The sequence below is a fragment of the Octopus bimaculoides genome, chromosome 15, assembly GCF_001194135.2.
Source record: "Octopus bimaculoides isolate UCB-OBI-ISO-001 chromosome 15, ASM119413v2, whole genome shotgun sequence".
NCBI lineage: Eukaryota > Metazoa > Mollusca > Cephalopoda > Octopoda > Octopodidae > Octopus > Octopus bimaculoides.
Window position 1 is genome coordinate 26,390,918 of NC_068995.1, and position 9,025 is coordinate 26,399,942.

Below are 9,025 nucleotides of genomic sequence, written 5' to 3' on the forward strand. Positions count from 1 at the left end.
GGATTTTCAAGCGAGATCGTTGCCAGTGCCCCTGGACAGGCTCATGTGCGGGCGACACATGAAATCTTTCGAGCGAGATTGTTGCCGGTGCCCCTGGACTGGCTCTTGTGCAGGTGACACATAAAGTTTTTTTCGAGCGAGATGAGCGTGGCCGTTGCCAGTACCGCCTGACTGGCCTTCGTGCGGGTGACACGTAAAAGCACCCACTACACTCTCTGAGTGGTTGGCGTTAGGAAGGGCATCCAGCTGTAGAAACTCTGCAAAATCAGATTGGAGCCTGGTGTAGCCATCTGGTTTCACCAGTTCTCAGTCAAATCATCCAACCCATGCTAGCATGGAAAGCAGACGTTAAACGACGACGACACACACACACACAATCAGTATACATCAAGCAAACTGTCCAGTGCACCCAACTTCTCAAGTCATGAACACACAAGTAAAATTTTCAAAGTTGCTACAAATAGTAGTTATCAGAATTTCTGACAGAATTTCTATGATTCTTTTAAAGACCTGCAAACGCTTCAATCCAGATCAGCTGTTAATATTCTACAAGGTTCATGTAAAACCCACACAGACATTCAAGATTAACCCTTTAACATTTAGATCACTCTGTTAAATATAACCTGTTGCTTCAAGATTCTCATGATTTGATTGTATATTAGAACAACATTGTGAGAGGCAGGATCTAGCCAATCTAAACATAAAAACAAGTAGAATATTTGTGCTGGATACGGTCGGTTTAAATGCCAAATGGTTAAATCTAAAAGACCATTCCACTGATTGGCTGATTAATCCACCAGCATGATGCAAAACAATTCCTTACAAATGCAGTCTCTTATCTTTGCTTATTCTGTCACTACAACTACCTCTGCTCTTCTGAACTAGTTAGCTGTATACATTTTCCACCAGTTTCCCTCATTATCTCAACTCTAGAACTCAACATTATTATGTCCACAAGAGAGGATCATTTGTAGTATAGTATCCCTGTACCAGTCAGGGATATATGTAGGAAATGAAACAAATTGAGTTAAGGATTGTAAAAAGTTTTGGTTTTTGCATGAATGGTAAACATTAAAGTAACTGAGAACTATGACTTAATGATGTGCATGTCTTCAATGCAAGATCAGAATAGTTGAAGAGTAAATAAGGGTGTGAGGAATATTTTGCATTCCTCAAATTTCTACAACTAGTTTCATCCCCTACACATTCCAAGTCAACAGTGAAAACTTCAAACATCGCTAATCTCTTAACTATAATTGCATCTTTACCTATTCGATTGTCTAGCCACTGCTTCTTTGAAACCATCCAACACATATTCACATATTACACAATACATGTACCTCCCACACACCTACTGGACCCTATGGCACTTCATGTCAGCCAACTGGTTAGGTCTCTGCCATTTGTATGCTAAATATGCCTGGTCGTACATGTGCTGACCTAACAGAAACATTTAAGTGTGTGACTGAACACATTCTCTTAGGCATGTCCCTCCACAGTCTACACACAATAAAAATTCAATACTCCAGGTCTTTTAAGGATTCAAGCAAAAAAGCAAGGTCTTCGATCATCATCATCATCATCATTTAATGTCCACTTTCCATGCTAGCATGGGTTGGACGGTTTGACTGAGGACTGGCAAACCAGGAGGTTGCACCAAGCTCCAATCTGCTCTGGCAAGGTTTCTACAGCTGGATGCCCTTCCTAACACCAACTACTCTAAGAGTGTAGTGGGTGCTTTTTACGTGCCAGCAGCACAGGTGCCAGTTAGGCAGCACTGGCATTGACCAAGCTTGAATGGTGCATTTTATGTGCCACCATCACTGGCATCAGCCATGGTCAAATGGTGCGTTTTACATGTCGCCGGCATGGGTGCCAGTTACGCAACACTGACATCAGCCACGACAATGATTTAACTTGACTCAACAGGTCTTCTCAAGCACAGCATATTGCCAACGATTGCGGGGTACTTTTAAACGGGCCAGTTATGTGACACTAGCATTGGCCATGGATATGATCAACTTGTGATGTTGTCTGATTTGTGAAAGTGGGTGACTTTTTAACCAAAGGTGTGGAAGCAAGGTCTAGAATCGAAGGGCCTTAGAGTCAATCCAGTTATGTGACACTAGCATCGGCCATGGATATGATCTCACTTGGCTTGCCAGCATACCTCCAAAGATCTCAGTCACTTGTCATTGCCTTTGTGAGGTCCAATGTTTGAGGGTTGTGCTTCACCACCTCATCCCAGGTTTTCCTGGGTCTACCTCCTCCACAGGTTCCCTCCACTGTTAGGGTGTGACACTTCACACAGCTGTCCTCATCCATACGCATCACATAACCATACCAGCGCAGTTGTCTCTCTTGCACACATCTGATGCTTCTTATGTACAACTTTTCTCTTAAAGCGCTTACACTGTCATGTATGCACACAGACATTACATATCCAGCAGAGCATACTAGCTTAATTTATTTCAAACCTACGCAGGTCCTCAGTAGTCATAGTCCATGTTTCACTGCCATGTAGCATGGCTGTTCACACACATGCATCATACAGTCTACCTTTCACTCTGAGTGAGAGGCCCTTTGTTACTATCAGAGGTAGGAGCTCACTGAACTTTGCCCAGGCTATTCTTATTCTAGCAGCTGCACTCTCACAGCATCCACCCCTGCTACTAACTTAGTCACCTAGGTAACGGAAGCTATCAGCTACTTCTAGTTTTTCCACCTGGCATGTGATGGAATCTGTTTTCTGTACATCTTCCCCACAGAAAAACTATCTTCCCAGTTAACCTTCCTTTGATATTGCTGCACCTCTTATGTGTCCATAGCTTACACCAGGTACATCTTGTGGAGTTTCTCCCTATGCCTTTTCTACAGATCAAGCAGGGCCATCTACATGGAGGGATTTGTGATTTGTCTGCCTTCCTACTTACTAAGATTTTGGTCTTTGCTAGATTGACTCTAAGGCCCTTCGATTCTAGACCTTGCTTCCACACCTTTGGTTAAAAAGTCACCCACTTTCACAAATCAGACAACATCACAAATCTTGCAAGATCAGCATATGAACTACAAAAAAATGCCTCCATATATTACTTACACCTCAAGCTCTTCCACTGCTGATCCTTATGATCACCTACCAAAAAGGATCTCCAACTTTGTAGAAACATCCTTTCCTCAGCATCTCAACTACGAGGTTCTGTGAGCAGTATTCTCATAGAGAAAGCCTCCACCTTTACTCCCTACAACTATGCTGAACTGATTTGATAAATCTACAAATCAATTCCCTTTCGCTCCACTAGGTTCACCACCTTACATACATACAAGTTAAATGTGACAATTACCTTTGGTTGCTCTAAACAAGAAAAGCCATTAGCCTTGACAATATCCATTCCATTATTCTCAAACACTGCACCCCAGAGCTGGCCCTACATTCACCAATCTCTCCCCACCTACCTATCAGTAGCCCACCAGTATTGCTTCCATAAAGCTAGATCTACTGGAAACCTACATCCCCATTTCACCCACCAGTAAGCTCTTGCTCCAGAGAAATTTGGCAAAACCAGTGTTATTGGCCTCAAACTCAGAAAAGCTTTCAAGTATCTGACATGTGCATCATACCAAAACTACTCACCTATTGGCTCCATCCTTCCTTCTTTCATTATTCAGTACTATCACAGCCTATGATAGACCACGCTCTGTCCCCCTCTCTTATCTCAGGCATGTCCCAGGGTTCAGTTTTGTCACCCATACTCTTCCTCCTGTATATTGATAACTTACTGCCCCAGCCAACAATGCCTGCTCATATGCACTCTTCCCTAACCATGCACCATCCATAGGCAACTTAGACATCTCACACCTAATCTTCACTGACAACATGAACATCCTCAAAAACATCCTGTAATGAGATAGTGCCAACCTCATCTTTTTCAACAGCAAACAAAACCATGCCACAAGCAAACATTACTCATATCAGAAAACATCATTGCATTTCACTCCCTTAAACATAGAGTCCTTGCAATTCTTTAACATAGCTAGGATTCCATTTCAAAACTGGTTCTTTATCAAGAAAAGTAATTCAGTCCCCAAAATTACTGAGTAATGTTTCCACATCTGGGACAATGCTGCTGCAACGCATCGACATCCTAAGCTGCATCCAGAGAACGACCAATAATCTGATTGGCATAAAGTTACACCGACACACTCCAACCTCTAGCTTAAAGAAATGCTGTCTCCTCTCTCTCTCTCTCTCTCTCTCTCTCTCTCTCTCTCTCTCTCTCTCTCTCTCTTTTCCTTGATCTTAAGCACTTTTTAGTTAGGCATTCCCAATTTATTTATCTCTTTTCTCCTTATCACCTATGCTGTATCCAACACCTTATGACCCACAGTAACCATTACATCCACTCTCTTACCCTATAATGTTGACTTTCTGGAACTCTCTCTGTGCTTTCCTCAGAGTAACCAACCTTACAAAAATAGAACATTGACAGCATTGAACTTACCAACCTCTGAGAGATTTATGAAGACCATGGGCAATGTTCTTTCCTCCAGACCTAGCCAGCATGCATATGTGCCCCCTCACATACACACACAACTGAAGATTTATAATTCTTGGAAATTAAATGCCTCCACCCTAACAGGACCTCAAACATCAAAATGGAAGCAATGAATAGTTGACAAATTAGTCTCAGAAAATAATTTGATGCTTGAACTTATAAACAAAAACCATGATATCTTGATAAGATTCATTAATCCAGTGTGTCTTTGGCTAACAAGACAATGATATTGAAACATTGAATGTACACTTACACTAATGAATTGTGTAATGATGATAAATTCATCTGAAAGATGTTCTCCAATGATGAAACACAACAGTGATTAGCAAGAAAAAAGTTCATATAACAAAAATACATATAGCATTTAGTAGGAAAAAAATGCATAAATGAATTTCATCAGAAATAACTTGTCCTATGAAAATTGAATGTTGACTAAAATTTGATTTAATTTCATGCAATGACGAAGATAATGATGACTAACTGAAGCTTTACACAAACATTTGTTACATGGGAAAATGTGAGCAAGAGAAATAATATTCTAAAGATTATAAACCTGGAAAAAGTACAGGACAAGTTATTACATATGGTAAAGTACAGAACAAGAAACTTTTTACTTAAATTATTGCAGCTAAGGATAACATTTCCAATAAAATATTTAGATTTAGAAACTATTAGCTTTTATTAAAACTAAAAAATTTATTACAAGTTATTCTATTTGTTATAACTTGTTACTTATATTAAAAATTTTAAATAACTCAAAATATTTTTTGCATTCTAAAAAACAACTGATTTTTTAAATTATTAATTAATAATTAGAAATTTGAAAATAGGTTATAAAAAATAATAGTACATATGCTGAGACCCCCTTCAGTCATGACTGACCATGGGATTGCACCTAGAAAGTTACCCTCCAAAGCACCAGTCCAGGCAAGGTTGTTTATGGGAGACCAGCAGTTGCCCATGCATACTGGCCTCCCCTCTCCACGCCACCAGTGTTATGCAAGGGAAAGGCAAAGGCCGATACAGCTTGGCACCTGTGATGTCACAACTCATTTCTACAGCTGAGTGAACTGGAGCAACGTGAAATAAAGTGTCTTGCTCAAGAACACAACACGCAGCCCAGTCCAGGATTCGAACTCACAACCTCACGATTGTAATCTCAACGCTCTAACCACTGAGCCATGCGCCTTCACAATAGTACATAATTAGTACAATAAATAGAATAACACAAAAATTAGTTATATATTGCAGTAAAATCTACCTATAACAACAAATTCACAGTAAAATTTTCTTGAGTTATTGCCAAGTCTTCACATTTTTAGTCTTGACCCAATGCTTATTTTTTACGTAATGAATCTGCTTAACATATATACTATTCTACTTTGCATAAAACTTTAGCTATATTGGTACTTCTGGCCCTCATTTTTTAAGTATTCTAATGTGTCTGTATTTTAACAAAATGATGGTACCTTTTTTGATTATAATGTTACTTTGTAAATTAAAATCAAATAATCTTTAATATTCAAATCCTATCCTTAGCTGCAATAGTTTAAATAAACATTTTCTTCTTCTGTACTTTGTCAAATGTAATAAATTGTCCTGAACTTTTCCAAGTGTAATAACTTGTCCTGTACTTTTGCAGGTTTATAATCTTAAGAATATTATTTCTCTTGCTTTATTATTATTAAGAATATTATTTCTCTTGCTTGCATTTTTCCATGTAATTCATATTTCTTCCAGGTTATGCTATTATACTAATTAATAATGTGTCAATAATTTAAGGTTTCACATCATGCTTTCTCCTAGCATTTAAGGTAAGATAAATATATTTTGCTTTTAAAATAAAAAAGTTATTTAGATCTAAACTTCTTTGGAGGCGTTACTTACAGGGACCAGTCCTCTTCAAAAATGCTAACAGTTTTCAGTTAGTGACAAAACACTAAAAGATGCTGCATGTGAGTAAATTGCAGCCTTAAGAATATTATTCAACTATTACCGTAGTTGAATGATTCTTTGAGAAATTTTAAAAACTGACAAATTCCTTTCAATGTAAACTACTACAACTGTTTCTCGTCTCAGATATTACAGGACTGTGTTCACATGATATAATTGCATTAATTAATACAGATAACATAATTAAACTAATTGCAAATTAGCAGTGTCGTTGATAATTTTTTCCCTACCTCAATGATGCCGGTGACATGTATTAGAAGTCCCCTTATATATAGAATTATATTCATAAAAAAGTATAGAACTATGTTATCACCCTCAAATTTGAGAAACAAACATAACTTTTTTCATTTAAAACTTCATTGCATGAGATTGATACCATGAAATTCATCATATTGAACTCTATTATTTAAACTTAATTAAAATATAGTTTGCTTTTAAAATAAAAAAGTTAATTATACTTAAATCCAATTCATTCCTTACTTATAATTTTTTTCACAATATTTTACCTCACAACTATTTTGATATAAATTTTTGTTGCACAGGACCAAAACCATGAAATTCCTCATGCCTTCTTCTATCATTGAAGCTAAGATAAATATATTTAAACTTGATTGGAGGTGTTACTTACTCTCCTATAACATTGCTACAAATTTTGATGTAAACTTCTTTTCTATGAGACCAAATCTCTTTTTTTTTTTTTTTTTTTTTTTTTTTTAATGCCGAAATATAGCTAGGGACCAGTCCTCTTAAAAAATGTTAACAGTTTCCTATTTGGTTAAGAACTGAATTAGTGACAAACTCTGAAAGATGCCGCATGTAAAGAAATTGTGGCCTTAAAATATTCAATTACTACCGTAATACACAATATATACACATAACTATATGAAAATGAACATACATGTATAGATATAAACATATATATGTACATACATCTCCATGAACATGCATCTAATATAAGGTGAAGAAAACAGTTTTGTAAATCATAGTTCATAAGTTCAACTATGAAATTATGTTCAAATCTACCAGAATGTATTAAGAATGACTATACAAGTCATTGTTTTGATTCATGCTGGTTTGCCATGAATAAGATAGTTTGCAAAAACATTAACTTATTAAAAATAAATAGAAAATCTAATGAAAGAAGCAAGTATCATTTGAAATTAATTATAAGTTTCATTTACTAAATATAAAACAAGCAAGTGACTGAAAAAATATGTAAGATATAACTAAAAGATTTTACAAAATAAACACAATAATGTACAATCTTATTATTCAAGTAAAATAGAACCTCTTTTGTCCATGGACCCTTTACTAGTTCAGGGTTCAACACTTTCAACCAGCGATGTTGACACTGTACACATGTACGGTCAGGTAAGTAGCCAGCAATTAATTTCCAATCATTAAGTCCATGTTGTCCAACAACCTCTCTCAGGAGATTATCCTAAACAAGCAAAAAAAAAAAAGTTCATATAACAAAAATACATATAGCATTTAGTAGGAAAAAAGTGCATAAATGAATTTCATCAGAAGCTATTTAAGAAAGAAATGATGATTTGCATTTTTATTGCATACTATTCTTATTGTTGCCTGTGCAATAAATGATACAAAAATATATAGTAACAATCTATACAATATTTCATGCACATATCATTCGTTAGCATTTAATTCTCTGCAATTGGAAAATCAATATATAATTGCATATTCTTTATTATGCATATTTTATCATAATTACTTTACATTATATACAATTTTATGTACACAAAATGATATAGAGAATATATACATTTTTATTTACATGAGTAGTTTCAATTCCATTGTAAATTAAAAAGAAAATAACATCCACAGCTATTTTGTTAAGTTATTTCATTTCCAATCACAATAATATATTATGATTTTAAAATTTCCCGCTGCTAAACACTTCATATTTCTCTCTTTTTCTCTCTACTTCTTATTTCAACAAGTTTTTTAACCATGTAATTCCCCTCTTCATATTGTTAAGATTTCTCTCTTCCTCTTCACCTCTCACTTCCACTAACCCAAGAGTGTAATCCGTTGGCTGACTATCTGGTATCTCATGAACACCCCTCCCTCTCTCTAACTCTCATTCCATCTCTCACTGTCTCTCAGGTGTGAACACATGAATAAGCAGAATTATAATATACATTTTCTTGTCAGTCACAATAATATATGGTGTTTAATCCTTTCATTACTAACCCGGCTGTAGCCGGCTGAAAAATTTTTTGATTCATAAGACCAACATAGCCAGCCGCGAGTACCCATTGTTATTTACATGTAAATTTGAACCCAAATCTCGTTAGTACATTCGTTAAAACACCTGATTTCACTTTGCAAACAGTTGAGTTATTGTATCCAACATTGTTTGGCGTGATATTTGAACTCAGTGAATTTTGGAAGATTTTTTTTTCCACATTTTTTGCGGCGTTAATTTTTGGAACTTTGAAGATGGAGAGGAGTTTCATGCTATCAAGCAGTGATTCCGAATTTGAAGGCTTTTCAAC

At 36.1% G+C, this 9,025-nt stretch overlaps 1 protein-coding gene across 2 annotated transcripts in view; it reads right to left on the reverse strand.

The window, feature by feature from the left end:
- Window positions 1-7,967, reverse strand: part of LOC106883872 (myb protein) — a 161,502-nt gene extending 153,535 nt beyond the window's left edge. For both annotated transcript variants that reach the window (XM_052973208.1, XM_052973207.1), the window contains exon 1: window positions 7,795-7,967. The gene's annotated coding sequence lies outside the window, so the exon portion shown is untranslated. The remainder of the gene's footprint in view (window positions 1-7,794) is intronic.
- Between the last annotated feature and the right edge of the window lie 1,058 nt (window positions 7,968-9,025).